The sequence below is a fragment of the Lissotriton helveticus genome, chromosome 2_1, assembly GCF_964261635.1.
Source record: "Lissotriton helveticus chromosome 2_1, aLisHel1.1, whole genome shotgun sequence".
NCBI classification, from domain to species: domain Eukaryota; kingdom Metazoa; phylum Chordata; class Amphibia; order Caudata; family Salamandridae; genus Lissotriton; species Lissotriton helveticus.
The window spans coordinates 505,647,588-505,672,730 of NC_136059.1; the positions used below are offsets into that span (position 1 = coordinate 505,647,588).

Genomic DNA, 25,143 nt, shown 5'->3' on the forward strand with positions numbered 1-25,143 from the left:
TTTTTTAGTGCAAAGAGATACCAGCAGAGTGCTTGATTTGTATGGGGGTTTATATTTATTAAATTAACACGATAAAGGTGCCCTGCCCTGTTTCTGGTGGGGATTTCTCGTCATATCACGTGTTTTAGAATATATTAGAGGCTACACGCTACAAATTGCCCTGAATGTCTAGGTGGTGATTTGTTGCCGGAAATCCCTTTTTTAGTAAAAGACAATTGCACCACAGTACTAGAGTTGACTAGTGTCGATAGTATCACTGAATTAGCACGCTAAAAGGTGCTCAGCAGGTGGACTGTGCGTTTTATTGCTGCATATCACTGCTAGTATATGCTATCTGAACTTGCGCGCTAAATGTGCAATGCTGTTTATGTGGTAATTATTGCCTGACACGGTTCAAGAGTTGATTTGCTATACAATTTAACCAATTTAATACGCTGAAGGTGCCCAGCCAGTTAAGGTTGGGTCCTAGGTTTTGATAACAAGGATAGTGCTCATATATTACTTTTTCAGACCAAAGTGTCGCTAAGTTACGCATTTAAGTGTGCTTATGCTGTGGGGAAGGTGACCTGACCGTGCTTATTGCTTGCTGGATTGGATATAACGTGTTTTCTATTTTCAGGAAAACAAGCTTAGGATCAAGCTCCGTGTAATCCAGCTCGGGCACCTTTCAACCGGGTCAGGTACGGAGCACAGTGTGCTCATAAAAATGTCACAAAGAAGGGGGAATGGAAGTGCAAATGTGGGGTTAATGTTCCAAAGAATGATGCGCAGAATGTCTGCAATGGATAAGCGGTGGGACAAGTTTGATAAATTGAATAAGACTGTGGCGGAGTTGGGGGCTAAGGTGGATGCCCAGGCCGGCCCATCGGGCAGACCGAAGCGGACGATAGTACCGCCCAAGCCAAGGGGCGTCTTTGTGACGTCACCCAGGCGGGCAAGAAAGCAGAGGGTGGGGGGTCAGCCACAGGGTACTAGCCCAAGTTTACCTCCTGTTGCACCAATCCCGCCACCCCAGGTACCCCTGGTTGTCCCAATCCCGACACCCCAGGTCCCGTTGGCCGTCCCAGGCCCGGTGCCCCAGATACCAGTGGCAGTACCAATCGTGCCAGTAATCCCGGTGGCAGCGCCAGCGCCACCCGCCGTGCCACCACATGCTCCGGTGCCCCTAAGTGCGGCCCCTACTCCCATCCCCGCGTCGGGGCCAATGCCAATAGACCTTGCAGCGCAGGTGGCGGCTATTCTCCCATGGTTAGGGGGGGGGCGTTGCCAGTCAATACAGCCCTTACAACGGAGCAACAAACATTGGTGACTCAGATATTGTTGGCTAGTGGTAGGGGCGCCACGCCGCCTGCACCAGTTTCTCCCCAAACAGGTCCAGCGAATGATGGAGGCAGTGCCAAGACCGCGGAGGCAACGTTACCCAACGACAATGGTAATGGTAAGGAGATTGCCCTGCCTTTGCTGGGCGAAGGAACATTGCCCTCTAGGGGTGAGTGCTTAGCACAGCATGTGTCACAGAGTGTAAAGGAAATGATATGGGCTGACAAGTATGTGAACATGTTTTCATTGCTGATAGATAACAGGGAATGGGAATATGCAAAATCACAGAAGGAGATGTTGTTGCCCAGTGAATGGAGAGCGAAGTTGTACAAGTTTAGGGTAGAAGAAAACCTCATCAACTGGCTGAGGGCTTTTGCAGTGTTCGGCGCAGTAATGGGCGAACGTTTTAAGGGAATGTAACCAGCCATGAACTGCTATCAAAGTAGGATAACAATGTTCCATGAGAATCATGCAGGGGATGTATGGAAGGAATATGATGTCGCTTTCAGAAAGTCCAAAGAATTTGATAAAACGTTGTCATGGGACAAGGTGGATTCTATCTCATGGCACAATCAATTCGAGAAGGGTCAGGGGGCAAGCACTAGCACAAATGCGGGTAGAGGTTATTTCCCCAGGCCGCAGCAGCCGTTCCAACAGCCCTTTCGATCAGCACCGGGAGGGGAGACGGCCCAAAAGCAGAGAGCAAATGGAGGGGCGAAGGGGGTATGTTGGGATTTCAATAGGCGGACATGCAACAGGGCACCAGGTACCTGTAAGTTCAGGCACGCATGCAGCGTATGTGGGCACCCTTCCCACCCCGAAACAACATGCCGAAATAAAAATAGTGGTGCAGGAAACAGGGGTAGGAGGAAACCTGAATAGTAAGATCCACCCTCTAATAGCACATTCACCCATTCAGTTGTCAGCGTTGATCCCCTGGTTGAACAGGTACCCTAATCACACGTCTGCTAGGTTATTACAAGAGGGTTTCACACATGGTTTTCGAATTCCTGCTGGGGGGTATGTCGGGAGACCACAGTGTAGAAATCAGCTGTCAGTCCTTGCCAATCCAACCGTGGTGTCAACAAAAATAGCTAAAGAAGTGCGGTTGGGGAGGGTAGCGGGACCATTTCACGTCATTCCCACGCAGAATTTTGTGTGCTCTCCTCTGGGGGTGGTGCCTAAGAAAGAACAAGGGGAATTTAGGCTCATCCACAACTTGTCCGCACCGAGGGGGACATCATTGAATGATGCTATTGATGATACAATTTGCTCTGTGAAGTATGCGTCCTTCGATCAGGCAGCGGACATGCTGAGGAGTTTGGGCGCGGGAACACTGATGGCTAAGTCAGACATTGAGTCAGCCTTTAGACTACTCCCGGTTCACCCAGAGGACCAGCACCTGCTGGGTTTCTCCTTTAAGGGGAAGTACTACATGGATAAGTGTATGCCCATGGGTTGCTCAATTTCATGTGCTTATTTTGAACAGTTTAGCTCCTTTTTGGAATGGGCATTAAGACAACGTACGGGTCACCAGTGGGTTATGCACTACCTGGATGACTTTCTTTTTCTGGGCCCGGCGGGTTCACGGGAGTGTGCGTCAGCATTGCAGGAATTTTGCGTGCTCATGCGCTCTTTCGGGGTCCCGTTGCCACAGGGGAAGACAGTTGGACCAGTAACATGCCTGGAATTTTTAGGCATTGAACTGGATTCTGTTGAGGGTTGTTTTAGATTACCATCAGAAAAGATCCAAAAATTCAAACAGACTCTAGGACTGTGCTTACAAGCGAAGAAGGTGAATTTAGGACTGTTGCAGCAGACAGTGGGGCAGTTGAATTTTGCGTTGAGAGTAATTCCTATGGCTCGCCCATTTTCACGCTCAATTGCACAGGCCATGAGGGGTCTTCGTGAAAAACATCACCGGACACGGCTGTCTGCTGAGGTGCGCCAGGACATGCGGATATGGATGGCATTCCTGGCGGATTTCAATGGAAGAGTGCTGTGGGGTGCACCCACGGTGTCTTCGGAGGACATTGGTTTATGGACCGATGCGGCGGGCAGTGTTGGGTTTGGTGCCATCCTTGGCAAGAAATGGGTGGCGCAGAAGTGGCCCGCCTGGTGGGAGGAGAGCGGGCTGACGGTGAACATTGGTTTCCTCGAGCTCTTCCCAATCTGGGTGGCACTGAAAGTCTGGCCCGAGGAGTTGGCCAACAGATCGGTAATATTCTGGTCAGACAATATGTCAGTGGTTGAATGCATCAACCAACAAGCTGCAAGGTGTCCACTCATTTTACGCTTGATCAAAGAGATTGTGCTGTGTTGCATGACGAGGAATGTACTTTTCAGAGCAAAACATGTCCCAGGGGTGTTAAACAATGCAGCTGATGCCCTTTCTCGCTTTAAGATGCAGGTGTTCAGGGATCACTTGCCGGAGGCAGAGACAACGCCAGCTCAATTCCCGGCGATTCTTTGGCAAATTGGTGCCCCCAACTACATGACCTCGTGGCAGCCAGCCTAGCACCCAAGACAAGGACGGCATACGAAGGGGCGTTCAGGTCTTACTGTCACTTTCTGGGACAGGGCTGGGAGAGTAGTTGGACTATGGAGGCTAGCTTCAATGGGTATTTAGGCAGCCTACACAAGGAAGGGCGCACGGTGGCAACAGCCAACAGGCACAAGGCCGCTATCTCCTTTTTCGCACGGGCACGAGGGGGCAGGGACCCTACGCACAGCTTCCAGGCCCAGAGGGCATTAAAAGGATGGCGGCGCATGCAGCCCCCCTCCATAGATTCTAGGAAACCCATAGGTTTTGAACGTCTATCAGCTGTTCTCCTCGCGCTACCAGACACATGTAGCTCTACATCTGAGGTGGGCCTATTTAAAGCTGCTTTCTCTTTAGCCTTCTATGGGGCATTCAGGGTAGGTGAACTCGTGGCGGCCAACAAAGGTGATAAGATAGGCGGCCTTCAGCTGCGGGATATCAGCATAAGGGGCGACACTATGTGGATCAGCATCAGGAAATCTAAAACTGATCAAGACGCTAGGGGCCAAAGTTTGGCCTTACATCGGGCAAGGAACAATCCCTGCTGCCCGGTGACACATGTGGAGGAACTGATAAGACAGCGGGCACAGGAGTGTGTGGGGTCACTGCTAATGCATGGGGATGGGACTCCTCTTACCAGATTTCAGTTCCAGAGGGTACTAGCCATGAGCATGGCAAAAGCTGGTTATAACCACAAAGAGTTTGGGACACACTCCTTCCGGATAGGGGCAGCCACAGAAGCAACAGCCAGGGGTTTGACCACAAATAGTGTGCAAAGAATTGGGAGATGGTCCTCAAGCGCTTATAAACGCTACGTGCGGTTGCACATGTTGTGAGAGCTGCCGCCATGTGGAGTATTGCTAATACCTGCTGTTTTTCTGGTTATTTACAGTTTCACGGGCCTGTGACGCAGGACGGAAACTACCCATGGATCATCAAGGCAACTTTACTACAGCATGGAGGAACCAGGAGGACAGACAGAAGACCGTAGTCATTTGGGTAGTGGGGCATTCATATGTCAAACGTGCTAACCAAATTTTTCTTGCAGGTTCAGGCAAACAAAGGGTGGAAAGTAGGGGGTGCGGGGTCTCCTTCCATGGCAGGGGGGGCTCCGCCTCAATCAGTTCAGGGACTATATGTCGGACTTACTAGCGCGACATACTACACCACCCTCGGCGGTAATACTTCATTTAGGGGGGAATGATCTGGCAGGTCTGGGCAGAAGGGTCCTCCTTGAAGAAATTATATCTGCAGCGGGTTGGCTAGCAAAGCGGTTACCAGGTAGTGTTGTAGTATGGTCACAACTGATACCAAGGATGCAATGGAGGGGGGGAAACTCAGTCAGCGCGTTGAATAGCTCGTTAAAGAGGGTCAACAACAAGCTGGACAGGTTATTTAGGACTCCGGTCTTACAGACCATCCCTCACGGTTGCATTTGGGGGGAACACTTCTACCTGCGGGACGGGGTTCACTTAACAGAGGAGGGGAATGCCCTTTTTATAAGAAACATCCTGGCATGGGTGGAAGTTTTTGCAGGAAGAGTATGACCTTTCTAGAAGGGGGGTGTTCTGGGGGGGGGGCCAGATAGTCGGTTAACTACCTGGCCTGTGGCGGTAAGGTCATTAATCGGTGAGCAGCATTTTAAGGTCCTTACGGGGGGGGCGGACCCATTCACGAAAGGGGCCGCCCGCGGGAGGGGCCATTTGGTCTCTCTCAGAACTTCAGGGGCAGGATATGATCTCCATTAATTTAAAGGGTGCGGGGGAGGGAGTCTACGCTTTCCTCAGGCTGGTAGCCACCCCTCACAACACTATGACGTCACTAAGGTGCGCGAGTGTCTGGGCCCTCCTGTTATGGTTAAATGGAGTTCGGGGAGCGCACGTGGGTGTAACGTGCCCTGGGTTGCGCATGCGCATCTTCAACGTGAGAGCGCAGCTGTAAAAGGATCTGACACCGGTTGGCGACCTTGCCGTAGGACTTTATTAAAGTTATTAAAAGTATTAAAAATATTAGAATGCAGTTTAATTTTCAGGATGATTAGATTACGTTAGGAGACACGCTGTATTAGCTATTTGTTAAGGTTAGCCCATCATACCATGTCGAAACGGATGTCAATCTAATATTCTGAAAAGTGTGCATTTTAATAATTGTCAGAAATGTTTATTTGATTAAAATTTTTGATTTGTTTTTATATTTTAATAAATACGGCCAGGGGGGGGGGCCCGTACCCCCCCTTGACTTCCAAAGACCCCCATGTGTTGACTGGTTGAATTGGGTAATTCAGTCGGTGTTCAAGGGGGGAGGTGGCCGGCAGTCCAAGACCATGATACAAGGGGGGGCCAATAGGCCCCCACGCAAGCATGGCGGGGCCCGGCCCCTCCCACACCCCGTCCCTTTCGGGGCCGCTTGCCCCGCCCCCTCGCCCCGGAAGTACTGGTGTGCTTCCGGGGCGAGGGGGCGGGGTCGCGGCGGCGAAAGGGTTAAAAGCCTGGGGAGCGCGGGAAGCGGCCTCTTTGTGCCCGCGCTCCCAGGCTCGCTCCTCGCCCCACCGTGGGGCCGTTTAATTTTCCCCACCCTCCATCCCTTATTAGCAGACCTTGGGGCTTGGCAAATGGTGAGTATCAGGTTTGTCAATGTGCCGGAACATAGATGTAAGGGGGGCTTGATCCAGTAGGCCTTGAATTTCCTGTTTACTGGAAGGAAGAACAGAATGTAAACTTTTGGTGCAGTGCCGTGATATTTAACTAATTCTTTCCTTAGGCCCTTTTTTCCCGCTTACAGGAGTAACTATATATGTAGATGTTTGTGCTTTGCTGTGTGTTAACAATTTTATCCTTAGGCCTTTTTTCCTTTTAGAATAGCAATGTCGTATTTATTATGTGTGTCTGGCGGTAAGGTCATTAATCGGTGAGCAGCATTTTAAGGTCCTTACGGGGGGGGCGGACCCATTCACGAAAGGGGCCGCCCGCGGGAGGGGCCATTTGGTCTCTCTCAGAACTTCAGGGGCAGGATATGATCTCCATTAATTTAAAGGGTGCGGGGGAGGGAGTCTACGCTTTCCTCAGGCTGGTAGCCACCCCTCACAACACTATGACGTCACTAAGGTGCGCGAGTGTCTGGGCCCTCCTGTTATGGTTAAATGGAGTTCGGGGAGCGCACGTGGGTGTAACGTGCCCTGGGTTGCGCATGCGCATCTTCAACGTGAGAGCGCAGCTGTAAAAGGATCTGACACCGGTTGGCGACCTTGCCGTAGGACTTTATTAAAGTTATTAAAAGTATTAAAAATATTAGAATGCAGTTTAATTTTCAGGATGATTAGATTACGTTAGGAGACACGCTGTATTAGCTATTTGTTAAGGTTAGCCCATCATACCATGTCGAAACGGATGTCAATCTAATATTCTGAAAAGTGTGCATTTTAATAATTGTCAGAAATGTTTATTTGATTAAAATTTTTGATTTGTTTTTATATTTTAATAAATACGGCCAGGGGGGGGGCCCGTACCCCCCCTTGACTTCCAAAGACCCCCATGTGTTGACTGGTTGAATTGGGTAATTCAGTCGGTGTTCAAGGGGGGAGGTGGCCGGCAGTCCAAGACCATGAACAAATAATACGCAGCTGGCTTTGAATAATTCTGTGAAAACCATATTCATATGTTTTATAAAACTAGCTCTTCAGACAAGTACTAACGGCTGCAGTATGACCCTAAATCATGGATTTCTATCTGAATGTGGAAAGGTCCGGAGCCAGTCTCAGGCTCTGCCCTTCCCCCACTCCTGGAGACATGAAAAACTGATGCCAACTGTCGAAGAGCGCGCTCAGAATTGTACCCGTTTGTTAACAGTCCCTGAAATATTGAAAATCAACATGCGAGGCACAGCTACCCAAGTTGCTTCAATGTCAGAGTTAACGACAGGCCATTCTCTATATTGAGAAGTGTTGGAGGCGCTACGCTTTTGTGTGCAAATAAATAACCCCTGCTTCTGATTCCTCTTTAATTATGGGCATGTTTCACAGCTGATCATTATACACGTCACCGCCTGCTTGTTTGCGGGGGATGCTGTGTTTTGCTGGCATGTTTTTTTAAACTTATTTTTTAACGTGACACGTTGCAGCAGGCACAAGAGGGAAGAAGCAGCCCGCGCTGCAGTGTTTCACAGGCAGGGTCCCTACTACAAAGCGGTGAAACGAGGGTGCACGGCTGTAGGCCGGAAGCGTGCAGCCCTTAGTTTGCAGAGTCCAGGAGCTCACTTGGCATCTGCAGGCTGGCTCAAAAAAAGAAGGGCAGTGCGATGAGGGCCACGCAGAGACTTGTGGCAGTTTGCCAACCCAGCTGGGGCGCATCCGTCCTGCACTGCCGGTTGTTGGCCTTTTCGGGGCTGCCTTGGGACAGTCTGGGCTGCAAACGACACACGCCTCCCATGTCTGCTGCTCAGGCAATACAAAACCAAAACTCATGAACAGCATATATCAAAATAAACGTGGCAAGCGCATGAGCTGCCTCATGCGCACTTAAATTACCAAACACCTGTATAGAGCTGCTTTTATCTGCAGCTGTGTAAGGCGACACTGCCAGTAACTAGAGCAGAGGGAAGAAAGCCGGTATGCGAGGGTAGATGGGCCAAGTTTCCCGAAGACGTTGTGAGTTTTCTAAGGGGGGGACCCAGGGAGAGCCAGGCGCGAGCTGGTCTTTCCCTGGGTGCGTTCGCGCGAGGGATCTGGGAGCAGGTGGGGTTGATTAGGGGAAGGTATAAAGGGAAGGCGGGCGGTTAATTAAGGAACTGCGTAGCGAGGGAAGGGAGGTTTCCTTTTTTGCTGCTCCTTTGGCGCGCGTACCTTATGGGGACCATGGAGGAAGCGGCGGAGGTCCGTCGGGCTGTCCAGACCCTGTGTGCGGCGGGACGAGAGGACCTGTTACGGCCGGGGGTTCCGGCGGAGGCGTGGGTAGGGTTGGCCCGCCCCCCGCCTCGCAAGGCTTCAAGGGGAGTGTCGCGGGCGGTGTCTGCGTGTCAGTCACCCGGCCCGGAAGTATCGCAGGAGGAAGACGGAGATGCTGCCATGCCGGCGGCGCAGCTCTTGCCGGTCCTGCCCCCCGCAGTGTTGGAGTTCCCGTCGGTTGACCCGGGCGCCCACCAGCAGGTATGTGTTCTACCTTTGCAATGTGCTGGCTTGCGTGGGGCGCCCGGGGGGGGGAGGGGGCGCTCCGCGGGTCGGGCGAAGCAGCGTTTGGGCGGGGCCCCACCGGGGAAGGCTATGAAGCCTTCGGTGGGGCCGGGTACTCGCCGGGGGAGGAGTCTCGTCCTTATGAGCCTCCCCCGGGTTCCTGATCAGGCCGAGGTGCCCGGGGGACCTTCCAACCCGGTTTCTGGCGGTATTGAGGGGGCCCCTCCTTGCTTGTGGGTGAACGGCCGCTGCTCCCTTCTGTTCCCTGCGCCTGCTGAGTTGGGGCTGGCCCAACCCCCCCCCCCTGCCTGGTGCTGGGGTTGTGGGTTGCCCTGTTGTGGGGGTCCCCTCTGCTGTTCCCTCGGATTGTGCACCCCCTCGGGGGACTTCCGTCGCCCACGGGACTGTACTGCTCACTGACTCCCCCCCCCCCCGCCAGCCCCACGGACACATGGGTCCCCGTTCCCCGGTTTTGCTGACTCCTGTCCTGACCCCCAGCTGTCTCAGGTGTATGGTGGGATGGATTCGGGCGGTTTGGGGGTGGCCATTGCTCCCAGCCAGTTTCTTTACCCTGTTTCGCGTGAGATGCCCACTGCTCCGCATGTTCGCTCGGCCCCCGGTTTCGCTGGTGCCCCCGGTTTTGCGTCGGTGGACGGTTCTTTGGCGCAGGCTTCACTTGGCTCTTTGGGGAGTGGCAGGTTTGCAGGTTCTTCGCAATCTGGCTTGAGCGGCCGCAGTTTTCATGTCGCGTCTACAGCTGGGCGGCTGTTGGCCGGTTCGGCGGGCTCGGGAACTGTCCCTACGGCTGTTTCCGGTAGCAGGATTACGGGAGAGTTATCTGGAGCGGATCTCTCTTCTGCAGCGTTGCGCGCGCGGAGCTTTCATGACGTTGACTGGCAGTTTTATTATGGGGGATTTGGTGATGGGGCGCTGCCAAGTGGCAGTGCAGAGTTTTCATTTTCTGGGGATGTTTCACATGTAACTGTACAAGATGATGAATTGGAAGAAGGGGACTTGCGGGACAAGGAAGTTGGGCTTTTGGCAGCACGGGCCCAGAGCGGTGGGACGGAGCTCCCCTCTGTTTCTCGTATTTTGCAGGAGTCATGTGCGGGCCATGCAGCGGTACGGGAGTCAGCAAGGACTCGACCGTCTCGAGGGGCTCCTGTTGAAGTTCAGCAGAATTCGGCACCATTGCCAAGAGGTAAGGATAGTTGGTGGGCCGTGTGGCAACCAAGGGAGAGTCTCCCGGTGAAGCGTACCAGATCAATAGGTACAGGGGATGGGGTTGTTACTGAGCGAGTCGCTCTGGCACCGAGGCTTGAGCGGCCGGTGCATCTGAATGTCAACCAAGGGAGAGTCTCCCGGTGAAGCGTACCTGATCAATAGGTACAGGGGATGGGGGTTGTTCCTGAGCGAGTCGCTCTGGCACCGAGGCTTGAGCGGCCGGTGCATCTGAATGTCAACCAAGGGAGAGTCTCCCGGTGAAGCGTACCTGATCAATAGGTACAGGGGATGGGGGTTGTTCCTGAGCGAGTCGCTCTGGCACCGAGGCTTGAGCGGCCGGTGCATCTGCATGTTTCTGATGTACAAGTTATGGGGGAAGTTTCTAAGGAGGGGGATGGGGTGGCAGTTCCCCAGAAAGTTTCGGAGGATAGTATCCTGCCAAAGAAGTTGCCTTATTCTGGAGTGGGGATGCCTTTGGGGTCTCCTTTGTCTGAGAAAACCAAAACTCTCATATGGACTGGTGAATATGTGGATGTTTTTCGGCTTCTCCGTAGAGATATACAAGTTAAGGAGGGGTCGAAGGAGGAGGAGTTGGAGTTGGCTCGGAGGCCTCGAGTTCCGAGGTCTATTGAGAATTGGACTTCGGCCTTTCTAATTTATGCCAGCGTGTATAGTCCGCGTTATCCGGATAAGGCAGTGGACATGTTTAAATATGCGGACGTCATCCGTAAGGCCCATGGTTATTTTGGTTTTTTTTTGCATGGTTGTCGTACGACGAGGAGTTCTGGGCTCGATGAGTGTGTTCCCAGGGCGTTCCTGGGGTGAGGCCTCGGGTGGGCAGGTGGTCTGACAATCTGCAGTCTGCGAAGGAGTGTCCTCAGGTGGTATGCTTCCGTGGATGACGCCTTGTGGCTTGTTCGCACGGCGGGATTTGGGGCTTTGCTGGCAAAGAGTGACATTCAGTCAGCTTTCCGGCTCCTGCCCATTCACCCCTGGGATTTTGGTCTCTTAGGCATGCATTTTGGTGGCTGTTTTTATGTCGATCAAGTGTTCCTTATGGGCTGCTCGATTTCCTGTTCCCTATTTGAGACCTTCAGTACATTTTTGCAGTGGCGATTCACTTTTATCAGCGGCCATGCTCTGGTCTGCCATTACCTTGATGACTTTCTTTTCATTGGTGAGGGTCATTCTGGGCAGTGTCAGTCGGCTTTGTCAACTTTTCAAGATATGCCTTCGGAATTGGGCGTCACTTTGGCGCCGGATACAACTGAAGGCCCGTGTACCTCCCTGACTTTCTTAGGGATTGAAATTGATACTACAGTTATGATGGCACGGCTGCCTGCTGCTAAAGTGCAAGAGATGTCTGATTTCCTCAGGTGGGTTTTGGGTGAGCGCAAAGTAGAACTGCGTAGCGTCCAGAAGCTTTTGGGGTATCTCAATTTTGCTTGTCGGGTTGTACGGGCAGGTCGGACTTTTTGTCGACGTCTGGGCCTCTCGATGTCCGGCGCCAGCCTGCCTCATCATCGGGTGCGCATTACAACTGCTGTCCGTGCTGATTTGACTATCTGGTTGAGTTTCCTGCAAGATTTCAATGGCGTGTCCTTGTTTTTTGCGGATGAGGACATGGTGTGGCAGGTGCAGCTTTTCCCGGATGCATCGGGAGCGCACGGCTTCGGCCTCTTTTGGGAGGGTCGTTGGTGCGCGGCAGGCTGGCCACAACATTGGAAAGATCAGGGTCGCAGTATTGCGTTTCTGGAACTCTTCCCGTTGTTGGTTGCTCTGTTTATCTGGGGACTGGAATTTCAGAATCGTTCTGTATTGTTCCATGTGGACAACATGGCAGTTGTGGACTTGGTTAATAGACAGAGGGCCCGCGATTTGCGGGTATTACGGCTACTGCGAGCCTTCATGTTGAGGTGTCTACAGCTGAATATTGTCTTTAAGGCTAGGCATGTTCCTGGGGCCTCTAATTGCATTGCTGATTCTTTATCTCGCTTTCAGTGGTCCGACTTCCGCAAATTGGCTCCTGGGGCGGACCTGGAACCGACGGCGATCCCACAGTACGTATGGGACTTGGGGATTGAGGGTACATCAGTTGGTTGAACATTCAGTGGCTGCCTCTACACGGCGGAGCTATTTGAAGGCCTGGCAGGAGTTTTTACAGTTTGGTGAGGAGCTGGGGGGTACGGTTCGGGCTGGTTTATCTGAGGAACGAGTCTTATTGCAGTTTGTTTTGCATTTAGCGGTCAGAGGCCTATCCCACACGACCATTTCTGGCAAGTTAGCTGGGGTGTCTTTTTATGGTCAGCTTTGGTGGGGGAGGGCTCCTGTTGGGGGGGTGTTGGTTCGTAAGGTTCTTAAGGGGTTGGGTAGGCTACAAGCCGGTGGGCAAAAGTTGCGGCAGCCTGTGACCTTTGATTTACTTCAGCTGCTGGTTTCGCAGTTGGCTGTGTGCTGCTATGACGCTTTTGAGTGCCACACGTTTCGTTTGTGTTTGTTTGGTTCTTCTTTGGTGCATTCCGGCATCTGAATTGCTGGGTTTGAGGGGTAGGGTGGGTATGACCAGTAGCGTGGTGGTGGTGGAGCATGTCAGGGTGCGTTTGTGGTTACGGATGTCCAAAACTGATCAGATGGGGAGGGGAAGGTGGGTGTTTCTGTGTAGGAGTGGAGGGCCTGCTTGCTGCCCTGTGGGGGAATGGGAGGTTTTTGTGTCCTCTCCACATTTTGCCCCGGGGGCAATTTTTTGTCATGGTGATGGAAGCCCCATTCTTGTTTCTCCGTTGTTGGCGGTCCTCCGCACGGTGTTGTTGGGCCTGGGGAGGGATCCTTTCCAGTTCGGCACTCATTCATTCGGGATTGGGGCGGCGACAGAGGCCGCCAGGCTGGGGTGGGATTGGTCCCAGATTCGTCGCATTGGGCGTTGGCGCTCAAGATGTTGTGAGAAATATGTATGAAAGTAGTCCTCCTTTGCTTTGCCTAACATTTCTTTTTCTCCTAGGTCCTTGGCCCTCAGTCGCTGGATGCAAACGGAGGGTGTGGATCCTGGGGCACTCTTTTGTTAAAGGGCCGCTGTGGCCGCTGCACGTCAGCTTTGTGGGAGATCTCTTGGTTTAAGTAGCCTGACGCATGAAGTCTCCTGGCATGGCACAGGGGGCATGCGCTGGGGCGGTCTCTTTCCCGCCTTGGCTTCTCTAATTTCAAAAGGTTTGGGGGGCCCTCCGGATCTCCTGGTGTTGCATCTTGGGGAAAGCGACTCAGTTTCTCTCTCTGGTTTGACTCTGTTAAAATTAATGCAACAAGTCCTAGAAGCCATCAAGACCGCATGGGTGAGCACCATGGTGATATGGACTGAGTTTGTTCCTCGATTAAACTGGAATGGGGCAAGGAGCTAATAAGCTGTGGAGCAGGCAAGACGCAAAGTGCATAGAGCAATGAGACTGTTTTGTGATCATTTATGTATATACAATTTGGCTCATCACCATTTGAAAGTTTCAGAGACCCATTTATTTTGTGAGGATGGGGTCCTTCTGTCTACTTTAGGGATTTCTTTTATCTTCTGGAGCTTAGAGACTTGATTGCTAAAGTGCTACAGGTGCAGTTATGGTGTACTCCTTCTATTTCTCCTTTGGGTGGGGCAGGAAAACGCTAAAGGTTTTCCTGGGTGGCGGATTTGTTAGTGGGGTGGGCAGCCTGGAGCGGGTTGGCCATCCTGAAGGGTAGCTAGTTGGGTAATCCTGGGGGTATTAGGCAAGAGTTCGTTTCGGGTTTCTGTTAGGTAGGGATTTTTAGGCATACTGTGTAGATTGAAATGTCATTAAATAAATAAATAATGAATGTGTTCAGGAAATGTATTATGCACCTGTCTTAAATTAAAGTGGCCTTTCTTGCTCCTTGAAGAAGTGTGGACAGTGATTTCTTGCGCGAGGGGGGACCCAGGAGAGCCAGGCGCGAGCTGGTCTTTCCCTGGGTGCGTTCGCGCGAGGGATCTGGGAGCAGGTGGGGTTGATTAGGGGAAGGTATAAAGGGAAGGCGGGCGGTTAATTAAGGAACTGCGTAGCGAGGCAAGGGAAGGGAGGTTTCCTTTTTTGCCCCACCCACCCTCCCTGTATTCCTTTAGTTAGGTTTTTTCTTTGCGGTGCTCTAGGCGCTGCTCTGGTCTTCTGGCTTTGCCACTCTTAAGGCAGGTGTGTCTGTGATTGTAGTAGGCGGATTTGTTAGTGGGGTGGGCAGCCTGGAGCGGGTTGGCCATCCTGAAGGGTAGCTAGTTGGGTAATCCTGGGGGTATTAGGCAAGAGTTAGTTTCGGGTTTCTGTTAGGTAGGGATTTTTAGGCATACTGTGTAGATTGAAATGTCATTAAATAAATAAATAATGAATGTGTTCAGGAAATGTATTATGCACCTGTCTTAAATTAAAGTGGCCTTTCTTGCTCCTTGAAGAAGTGTGGACAGTGATTTCTTGCGCGATGAGAACAGCGCGCTGCTCCTATCATGAACACAGGAAGGGGAGAGGAGGAGGGACAAGGGAATGGGCGGGAGAAAATAAGCATATGCAACACCACAGCTTGTGCATAGTAACAGAGTACAGAGTGCAGGCAGCTTCCGGGTGAGTCAGGACTTTTGGCGCACGTGTAGAATTTAAGGCATCGTGCGCATGTTAAGGCACACTATTTTAAACAAGCATTTGCAATGCAATACGACTTGCATTTACGCGAGACGTATTGTATTGGAAATGAGTGCAGCTGTTAAAAAAGGTACGAACGAGAGGGGGGTAAAGGATTGGCGAAGAATCACGGACTGCGTGAGGGGGCGGGGTGTGGAGACACAGGGGAAAAAATACTGTTTAGTAAAGGGGCCAATAGCCTCCGAAGCGTACAAATTACGCCATGGTCGTCAGGAGGAGGGACGAAGTAGACGGAAACCAACCAACCAAGAGGCTGCATTTAGGCTGTAAGCTAGATAAAAAAATGGGCGGAGAGTGGGCGGAGCTTACGCGAAGCTTCCCCGCTAAAGTATATACACCATGTCTCGCAAAGCGATGCTAGCGCATGCGCTGAAACGCTACCCGAGACCTAAAAATATCTGAATCTATGGTACTGAATTTCAAAGTGATGGGCGAACATGGATCATCGTTTTGTTAGCCATGAATTAGGCCTGTTTCGTGGATTATGGTTATGTTGGTCTGGGAGAGCGACCCAAAGCGCTACACTCTTAGGTTTTAAAGTTTACTACCTTCACCAGGAGTTAAGTAGCACCAGCACATTGATGGTAGCATACCGTGTAGTGATCAATAGAAGTGAACAGGACTTTTTGAGGTTTCTCCTGCAACATCGCTTGCGCTGTGCTTGTGAAATCTATTGTTTTTAATATAACTTAAAAGGGTCTTACATACTGCCTTCTCTTTTTATTGGTCTGTATGCTTGCCAGTTTACTTTTCTCTGTTTCTATTGGTTGTAGGCTGCTCCCTCTTTTCTCTTTCTCTTAGTTTCCCCTGGCCTAACTATACATTCCCATAAATGTTAGTTGTTGGAACTTTTATTCTTCTTCTAAACGCATTTAATTAGAAAGCTGTTCCCAAACCTGTGAGGCAACTCCCTCATAGTACCCTGATCAGCCCGCAACCATCAGCACATCCTTACCTCTACTAGCTTTTCTGGATTACCAGACATTCTGAATTTTACTCTAACTATGTTCCTTCCTCCCCAAATCCCTTGACACTGCTCTTGAGTGCTATGGCCCCAACTCATGGAGCATCAGATATCCTAATAATCTCTCTAACAGTGCAATAAAGAGGTTAAAACATAGCCTTCTCAAACAACTTCTGGAAAAATTTATAGCTGATACCTACTACAGCGTGAGCAATGGCAACAAGAAAGTTGACTTTGTCTTCTACTCTAAACACCCTGCAAAGGGGAGAAACATTTTATTGTATTGTAATTGCATTTATATAGCGCTTACTACCCCTGACGAGGCATCCAAGCACTTTTTCGGCGAGTAGGACGCTACTCTGTAAGCCATAGATGATTAGTGGTGAATTAGTGTAGTGAAAATATTTAAGTAATTTAAGTGGTGGATATGTTAGTCAGTTATTTGGAGTGAGAAGGATAGCTAAGGGGTAGAAGAGGGAAAAAGGTTTCCCTTAAATAGCGCTTGCTACCCCTGATAAGGTGTTGAAGTGCTTTTTCGGCGAGTAGCATTGTTCGACTTGGCCCCGTTGGCGTGAGTCTCCCTTCCACTTTTTGCTGTTGCCTCATCTGTTTTTGCTGGTCTAGATGCTTTGGACACTTTGCCACTGCTGTTCAGTGCCAAAGTGAAAGTGCTCCCTAGTATAAATTGCTATATGGATTAGTGACTCCTTGATTAGTTATTTGATATATTTACCGACCCTATTTGGGGGAGGCTGTCACTGATAACGCTGTTCTTATTTCTATTTCAAAGATACTACGTGAATATTGGTTTATCGTATGTATTACTGACGTTTGCTTATTAGTTGCAGCATTTTTCTTAATTCCACAAATTGTATCTCACTTTAGTTCATGTAAGGAGTGGTACACACAGGGCTGGACCCTGTGTTTGTCCTGAAGAAGAGCTCAGGGGAGGCTCAAAACATGTTGACATTGACTAGAGACCCCTAACTCATTATAGCTAGGCCTCCTAGGAACTCACCCCGTTTTTAACATACCGACTAGGAGCAAGAATAAAAGTTTGCCCACTAGTTAGGTATTGTTACTCACTCCACTCCACAACACCACTGCAGTACACATAGTTACTCACTATATAGTGCTCCTACATACTGCCGCAAGTCGTAGCACGCCTCAATCCGCAGTGGATTGAGTGGACCCTATGATGAAGCATGTCACTGTGGGGAAACCCTGGTGAGTGAGGGGACTCAAGAAATAAAGTCTTTTCTTTCCTGCTTATTTTCCGACTCAGACTTGGCAAAAACACCATCCCTTTTTTCTGCTAGGTTCCTTATCCGACAACTCGGTCTATAAAAAGGTGGACCCAGACTCCAGAACTTTAGGTCACTTCTCTGAAATCAAGAGTAACCTTTGCCAAGGAGAACAACCGGAGAAGCTGAAGCAGGATTACTGCCCCTGAGCTGTTCGCTGCTTTGGGTTGGCCTGCAGTGATATCCTGCTGCCAAGGAAAGGAGAAAAATAACTTTGCTGTTTGCTTTGTCACCTGCTTGAAGAAAAGATCTCCAAAGGCTTGAAACTGAGCTTGCCTCCTGTCTGCAGTCTCAGGGATACAAAGACTTTACCCCCAGCCACCCTGAATTCCCTTGTTGGGAGTTCCAACCTGCAAAGAGGTGCCTGCTGCTGTTTAGGACCCTTAGAGACTGTTTGTTGTTGGGAGCTGGAAGATCGAAGCAACGAGGAAGAAGCGTGTCGCATCCGCACCGATCCCGACATATCGCTGAGTCACGGAGAAGACGCGTGCCGCATCCTCACCTGGTCCCGACACATTGCTGAGCCACGGAGAAGAACCGCGCTGCATCCACACCGGGTCCCAACGCATCGCCGAGAAAACCGTTGCAGCACCTGCAGTGCGGCTGCAACCGTTCACGCATCGACCGTATTGACACATCACATCAAGCTGCCACTGGATTGTCGGCACGCATCAAGGCGCCATTTTGTCGCATTGTAAGTGAAACGCAGTAAGAAACTGACGCATCCCCTCCTCTCCGGTAAGGAACAGGCGCATCACCTCCCCTGCGCTGCAGTAAGGAACACGTGCGAAGCCTCCCCCGAAGCAAGGAACTTACGCATCGATTTCCCTTTGACCCTTTTTTTGTTTTGTGTGACGCATCTAAGGTACTTTGTTGGAAAACGTTGCATTTACAACTTGCATTGAACTAAACCATTTCTGCTATTGAAGAGCCTATTTTTGATACTGTATTGTGGATTTTTGCTGTTTGGTCTTGTTTAGATAAAGAATACTTATTTGTCTAAACTGGTGTGGTGTCCATTTGTAGTGTTTTCACTATGTTACTGTATGTGTTCACAAATGCTTTACACACTGCCTCTGAGTTAAGCCTTACTGCTCGTGCCAAGCTAACAAGGGGGTGAGCAGAGGTTATTTTTGGACTTTATCCCCCCTCCCTGACTAGAAGCAAGGGTCCCTATTTGAACAAAGGTGCAAACCATTGCCAACTAGAGACCCCCATTTCTAACAAGCACAATACTCTGTATCTATATAGTCCATAGCATGAACTGAGCCAAAAATGCATGGGAGAACTGGATAGGCTAAGAGGTTAGGATAGTCCAGATGTGGCCAGGTAGCTGGCTATTATATTGTGATGTAGTGTTAGTTAAAGAGGTGTGTCTTCAACTCTTTATTAAATTGGACAGCGTCTGGGCGGTTAATATAGATACGGAGATGATGTCATATCCATGGACGCAGAGATGCTTTACGAGCTTCTTTAACCCCTTCGATGCTGATGACGGAGCGGTTCCGTCATCAGCATCGGTTGGGCTGTGCTGATGACGGAACCGCTCCGTCATCGGCACAGCCCTCGGGGGGAGCGCTGGCATTGATCGTGAGTTATTTAGAAGGGGTGGCAGCGGAAGACTTTCCGTTGCCACCCCCGGGCCCCCCACGCTTCCTGGTGATGTCAGCACGCTCAGAGCACGCCGACGTCATCAGGAAGCGCTGGACGCGCTGGAAGCCATTTCTTTCCAGCGAACAAGTCAGGTTTGTGCTCTCCGGTGGGGCAGGGGGGCCGTTTCTCGGTGCCCTGAGGCATCGGGGGGGAGGAAACACTGTTTCCTCTCCCCTGATGTCCCAATGCAGGGCATTCCTGGTGCAGGATCGCGCACAGCGTCGCGATCCTGCACCAGGAATGCCCCCACTAGACACCAGGCATGTCTTTTTTTATAAGAAAGGAAGCGACCCCTTGGGCAAGGGTCGCTTCCTCTTGGGTATATATTATTTTAGACTTTTCTCCCCCCCATGGGGGCAGATCGGGCGTTTTTTTGCCGAATCTGGAGCCAGGGGGGGCAGAAAAGCCCACTAGACACCAGGGATTGTTTATTTTACAAAAAGGAAGTGACCCCTTGGGCAAGGGTCGCTTCCGGGGGGGCAAAATTATTATTTTAGACTTTTCTGCCCCCCCCTGGGGGCAGCTTGGCCCTTTTTTTGCCGAATCTGGACCCAGGGGGTAGAAAAGCCCACTAGACACCAGGGATTGGTTTGTTTTTGCAAAGGAAGCGACCCCTTGGCCAAGGGTCTCTTCCTTTGGCACATAGTTTTTATTGAATATATTCTGCCCCTTAATTTGGCCTTTCTGCCCTCAGGAGGGAGCAAAAAACACTACTAGACACCTGGGAAATCTTTTTTTTTTAAATGGAAGCGACCCCTTGGGCAGGGTTGCTTCCAGGGGGCCCAAATTCAAAAACATTTATATTCTGCCCCCCTTTGGGACAGACACCCCATTTGTGACATACCCTGTGACATAGCCTGTTGTAATGTGTATTGTTTTTGTTTTGTAAAGTGTAATGCTTTCTTTTCTCTTTAGACTGTTGCAGTGTTCGGTTTCGTTACTGGTGGTTCTGCTGTTTGTGGAGTTGCATGTGTTTGGTAAGAGACCTTTTTTTGTACAACTTTATTGTTAATGTTGTTTTTGCAAAGTGTGTAGTAATACGAGTATGTTTGATTTCTGTTTTTTGTGATTGTGAAACATGTTTTGCATTTGTGCTTGATGTGTATTTCGCTTTTTGTAGATTTGATTTTTTTTTCTTCTTTCTAGTGGGATATCGTTGACTATTTGTTGTGTCTTTGCAGAGTAGGTGCTGGTGAGTGTGGCTGTATTTTGTAAGTGAATTGTATAGTTTTTCAGTTTGTAGATCTTTGTGATAAAGGCTTAAATTTTTTTACCTACTTTGCACAGTGTTGGTTGTTGAGTTGTTTGTGCAGTCTCCGTTCTTAGTGAGGAAAATGGCTAGCCGCCGGATTACTGCTCAGCAAGTTGTTGGAATGCTTTTTGATTCTTCCTCTGACCATGGTGCTGAGACTGGCTTTGATTCTGAGGCAGAGGTGGGAGGTGAAGATTCTGGTAGTGAGTTTTCTCTCCTCATGGCATCGTCTGATGATGAAGATACTCTGAGTGCTGATGAAGCTACTTTTGGCGTGGATGAAGTGCCTGTGTTAGAGGAAGACATTGCTGTGCCGATAGTGCGGCAAGAGACATCTGGGGTGCAGCCTGGGACTGCTAGACTTCACGTTGGTATAGTGAGACAAGAGGCAGCTGAGCGGCAGCCTGGGGCTGTAAGACTTCCTGTTGGTACAGTGAGGCAAGAGGCAGCTGGGCAGCAGCAGGGGGTTGCAAGTCTTCCAGTTGAAAGTTCTGACCTCTGGGTTGCCCCAGGCATGGTGCAGCCGGCATTGCCAGACTTTATTGGTGTTCCAGGGTGTAGGGTGAACACTGAAAACTTTTTGCCGATTATTTTTTTTTTCAGTTGTTTATGGATGATGTGTTTTTGGCAGAGATTGTTGAGCAGACTAATTTGTATGCAGAACAGTTTTTGAGGGAGAACAGTGCCAGCCTTAAGCCCCACGCTAGAGCTACCCGGTGGACTCCCACAAATTTGGAGGAGATGAAAAAGTTTTTGGGTTTAACTTTTTTGATGGGCTTCCTTAGGAAACCATCAATGGCTTCATATTGGTCTACTAGTCCCTTGATGGCAACAGCTATATTTGCGGCAGTCATGAGTTGTGATAGGTATTTGCTTCTGCTTCGGATGATGCATTTTGTTGATAATGGTTTAGCTTTGCCACGAGATCACCCTGATTGTGACCGTCTTTTCAAGATTCGGCCTGTCATTGATCCTTTTGTTAATCGATTTCCTGAGATCTTTGCTCCTGGGAAAGAAATTGCAGTGGATGAGTCTTTGGTGTTGTTCAAGGGCCGCTTGGTATTTAGGCAATACATTCCTAGTAAGAGGGCACGCTATGGAATTAAGCTTTATATGCTGTGTGACAGTCGGACTGGATATGTCTCTAATTTCAGGGTGAACACCGGTAAGGAATCCAGGATTAACCCCCCTGGTTGTCCGTCTACTTTTGGAGTGACTGAGAAAATTATGTGGGAACTTGGTAGAGGATTTTTTAACAAAGGCCATCATTTATATGTAGATAGCTTCTACACTGGTGTGCGGGTGTTCAGGGAATTGGCCAAAGTGGACACTGTTGCTTGTGGCACAATCTGCTCTAACCGTAAAGGTTTTCCCAAAAGAACTTGTTTGTCAAAAGCTTGCTCGGGGACAGTGCAGTGCATTGCGTTGTGAGGAGCTTCTAGCAGTGAAGTTTTCAGACAGGAGAGATGTCTACATGTTGACTTCCATACATGATGCAAGCACTGAACCGGTGACTGTTTGGGGTCAGGTTGCAGAAGCGCGCAAACCTGTGTGCATTTTAGACTATAATAGGCACATGGGTGGTGTTAACAGAGTAGATCAGAGGTTGGAACCGTATGCTGCTCTTCGTAAGGCTTACATTTGGTACAAGAAGTTGGCTATCCATCTTTTCCACTTGGCAACCTTTAATGCTTTTGTTGTGTTCCAGCAGTCTTGTCCTGAGTCAAAGAATGCTTTTGTAAAGTTTCAGGAGTCTGTAATATGCAGCCTTGTTTTAGTGGAACAGGCAAGTGTTCCTAGAGTTGGAGTGGTGGAGGATGTTGCCAGATTGAAAGATCGCCACTTTCCTGATCAAATTCCTCCTACAACCTTAAAAGACTTTCCCAGTCGGAGATGTAGAGTCTGTTGGCGAAGAGGTTTGCGGAAGGAGGTTTGTATGTACTGCCCCGACTGTCCTTATAACCCTGGGCTGTGTGTACCTGCTTGTTTTAGAATGTACCACACGCAAAAGAATTTTTGGGAGCATCCATGAGTGGTAAAGTGAACTGCCTGGTCTCTATTCTTTAAAACTTTTTGTTCAGTTTCAAAGTTTGCATTTGTGTAGTGTATTTAGTTTTAGTTGTTGTGTTAGTAGATTTGTATCAATTTTCAATTTGTTTTTGTTTTTTATTTATATTGAAAAAAACCTAAAGTATGATGTTGCATGTAGTGTCGATTGTCTGACGGTGTGCATGGTCTGGCGCTTGGCTGGCGGTGTCTGTCGACTGGTGCTTGGCTGGCGGTGTCTGTGGACTGGTGCTTGGCTGGTGGTGTGTGTGGAGTGGCGCTTGCCTGGTGGTGTGTGTGGAGTGGCGCTTGCCTGGTGGTGTGTGTGGAGTGGCGCTTGCCTGACGGTGTGTGTGGACTGGTGCTTGGCTGGTGGTGTGCGTGGTCTGGTGCTTGGTTGGTGGTGTGCGTGGTCTTGCGCTTGCCTGGTGGTGTGTTGGAATTGGTACTTGGCTGGTGGTGTGTGTGGACTGGTGCTTGGCTGGTGGTGTGCTTGGTCTGGTGTTTGGTTGGCGGTATGCCTGGTCTTGCGCTTGCCTGGTGGTGTGTTTGGATTGGTGCTTGGCTGGTGGTGTGCCTGGACTGGTGCTTGGCTGGCGGTGTCTGTGGACTGGTGCTTAGATGGCTGTGTGTGTGGACTGGTGCTTTGCTGGCGGTGTGCGTGGTCTGGTATTTTGTTGGCGGTGTGCGTGGTCTTGCGCTTGCCTGGTGGTGTGTTTGGATTGGTGCTTGGCTGGTGGTGTGCCTGGACTGGTGCTTGGCTGGCGGTGTGTGTGGAGTGGTGCTTGGCTGGCGGTGTGCGTGGTCTGGTGCTTGACTGGCTGTGTGTGTGGTCTGGTGCTTGGCTGGTGGTGTGCGTGGACTGGTGCTCGGCTGGCGGTGTGTGTGAAGTGACTTTATGCTGGATACTACACACAGTGCTAGCTGAGCGCCACTCCATGCAATCCATCAGTTTGTGTAGTTGCTGTGTCAGGAATGTGGACGTGTGAAAGTGATGGGCCCTTGATTGGCGTTGTCTGCTGGTGGAAGTGTAGTAATATGAAGGGTCCGTGGCTGGCGGTGTGAATGTTTTGTATGTGTCACATATATGAAAGGTGTATCAATGGCCTGTATAGAGGTTGGTGCCTTGTCGTGGCTTTACAGCTCACGAGCTGAGTCAATGGTTCAGTTTCTCGTCCTTTCCATTATTAACAGTGTATTTCATTTTTTGTGAAGTCACTTGCTAATACAATGGTATATACTGAACCGTCACTCACCCTTGTGCCAAATCCAACCAGTATGTGTGTGTGTTTGAGGACTTGATGTCTGTGTAGTATTTTTTTTTTTTTTTTTTTAAGCAGGGCGCACCTTTTCACTTTTTTGTAAATGTTGTGATGTGTTGATTTTGTGCCTGGTGGTGTGAAGGGTCTTCTGTGTGTCAGGTATGAAAGGTGTGTGAATGGCCTGTAAAGCGGTTGGTGCCTTGAAGTGGTTTTACAGCTCACGAGCTGCGAGTCATTGGTTCAGTTTTTTTGTCCATGTAATTGACAGTGCATTTCATTTTTGTGAAATCTCTTGTTAATAAAATTATATATACTGAACCATCACTCGCCCTCATGCCAAATCCAACCAGTATGTGTGTGTGTTTGTGGGATAGATGGCTGTGCAGGGATCTTGTTTTTTTTAGTCTCTTTGCCAAGGTGTACATTCCACCTACGAATAACCTACCAATTGTAGATATTGTTGAAAACCCATGGGACTACATGGTGATGTGTCTCTGGTGAAATCTAACAATTAATTTTATCCACAATATCCTGCACAACTCACAATGTCCGTCATATTTTCCTTGCCATATTGCGCCCACATTTTCACGCTGCACAAATAAACAACTAATTTTTTGAAAACGAATTGGTTTAGCTAGGGGGGTCACATGGGTTTTTCACTCCTTCCTCAGTCGCCATCTAGGAAAACGTAGCAAACCCACACATTTTTGGAAAGTAGACACCCGGGGGCTTTCAAGGGGGTATGGCTTGCGTGGATTCTCCAACATTCCTTTTCCCAGAATCCCTAGCAAACCTTAAATGTAGCTGAAAAAAATTGTTTTTTCACACATTTTTGTGTGTAAAAGTGTGGCATCACTGGGCTCACACAAATTTCCACCCTCCCAGCGTTCCCCCAGGTCTCCCGATAAAGATGGTACCTCACTTGCGTGGGTGATTCAAGGACCTGCAACAGGCAAGTACCCAAAACCTAATGAGGCAACATCAAAATTACCGATCACAAAGCAACCTGGTTTTGCAAGGGGGTTCCCATGAGTTTTTGGCCCGGGGCTCGGCGGCCATGTAGGGAAACCTACCTAACCCATACATTTCTGGTAACTAGACACCCGGGGGACTCCTGCGAGGTATGGCTTGCATGGGTGGGTGGAAATTTGTTGATCCACCCAGATTCCAGAACTGTCTACCACAGAAATGTGAGGAAAATGTGTTTTTTCCAAATGTTTTAGGTTTGCATGGGATTCTGGGTAGCAGAACCTGGTGGGAGGCAGTGGAGTCACCCCATCCTGAATTCCCGAGGGTGTCTAGCTTTCAAATATTTATAGGTTTGCTAGGTTTCCCTAGGTGCCGGCAGAGCTAAGGTTAAAAAACTACAGGTAGGCACTTTGCCAAAAAAGGGCCAGTTTTCACTGCGAAATTGAGGTGCGATCACATTGCGTTTTGCGCCGATTCCTGTCGCAGGCACTAGGCAGACCCAGGCAAGTGAGGTACCATTTTTCTCATAAGACTTTGGGGAACGCGGGGTGGGTGGAAATTTGTTGATCCACACATATTCCAGAACTTTCCACCACAGAAATGTGAGGAAAATGTGTTTTTCCCCCAATTTTTTAGCTTTGCAAGGGATTCTGGGTAACAGACCTTGGTGGGAGGCAGTCGAGTCACCCAATCCTGAATTTCCCTGGGTGTCTAGTTTTAAAAAATGTATAGGGTTGCTAGGTTTCCCTAGGTGCCGGCAG

The 25,143-nt window shown here is 49.7% G+C and overlaps 1 long non-coding RNA gene across 1 annotated transcript in view; it reads left to right on the forward strand.

The window, feature by feature from the left end:
- The window catches only part of LOC144818092 (uncharacterized), a 131,805-nt gene that overhangs the window by 40,026 nt on the left and 66,636 nt on the right, over window positions 1-25,143 (forward strand). Inside the window, exon 2 of the long non-coding RNA XR_013607041.1 lies at window positions 19,769-19,830. This is a non-coding gene — a long non-coding RNA (uncharacterized LOC144818092). The remainder of the gene's footprint in view (window positions 1-19,768; window positions 19,831-25,143) is intronic.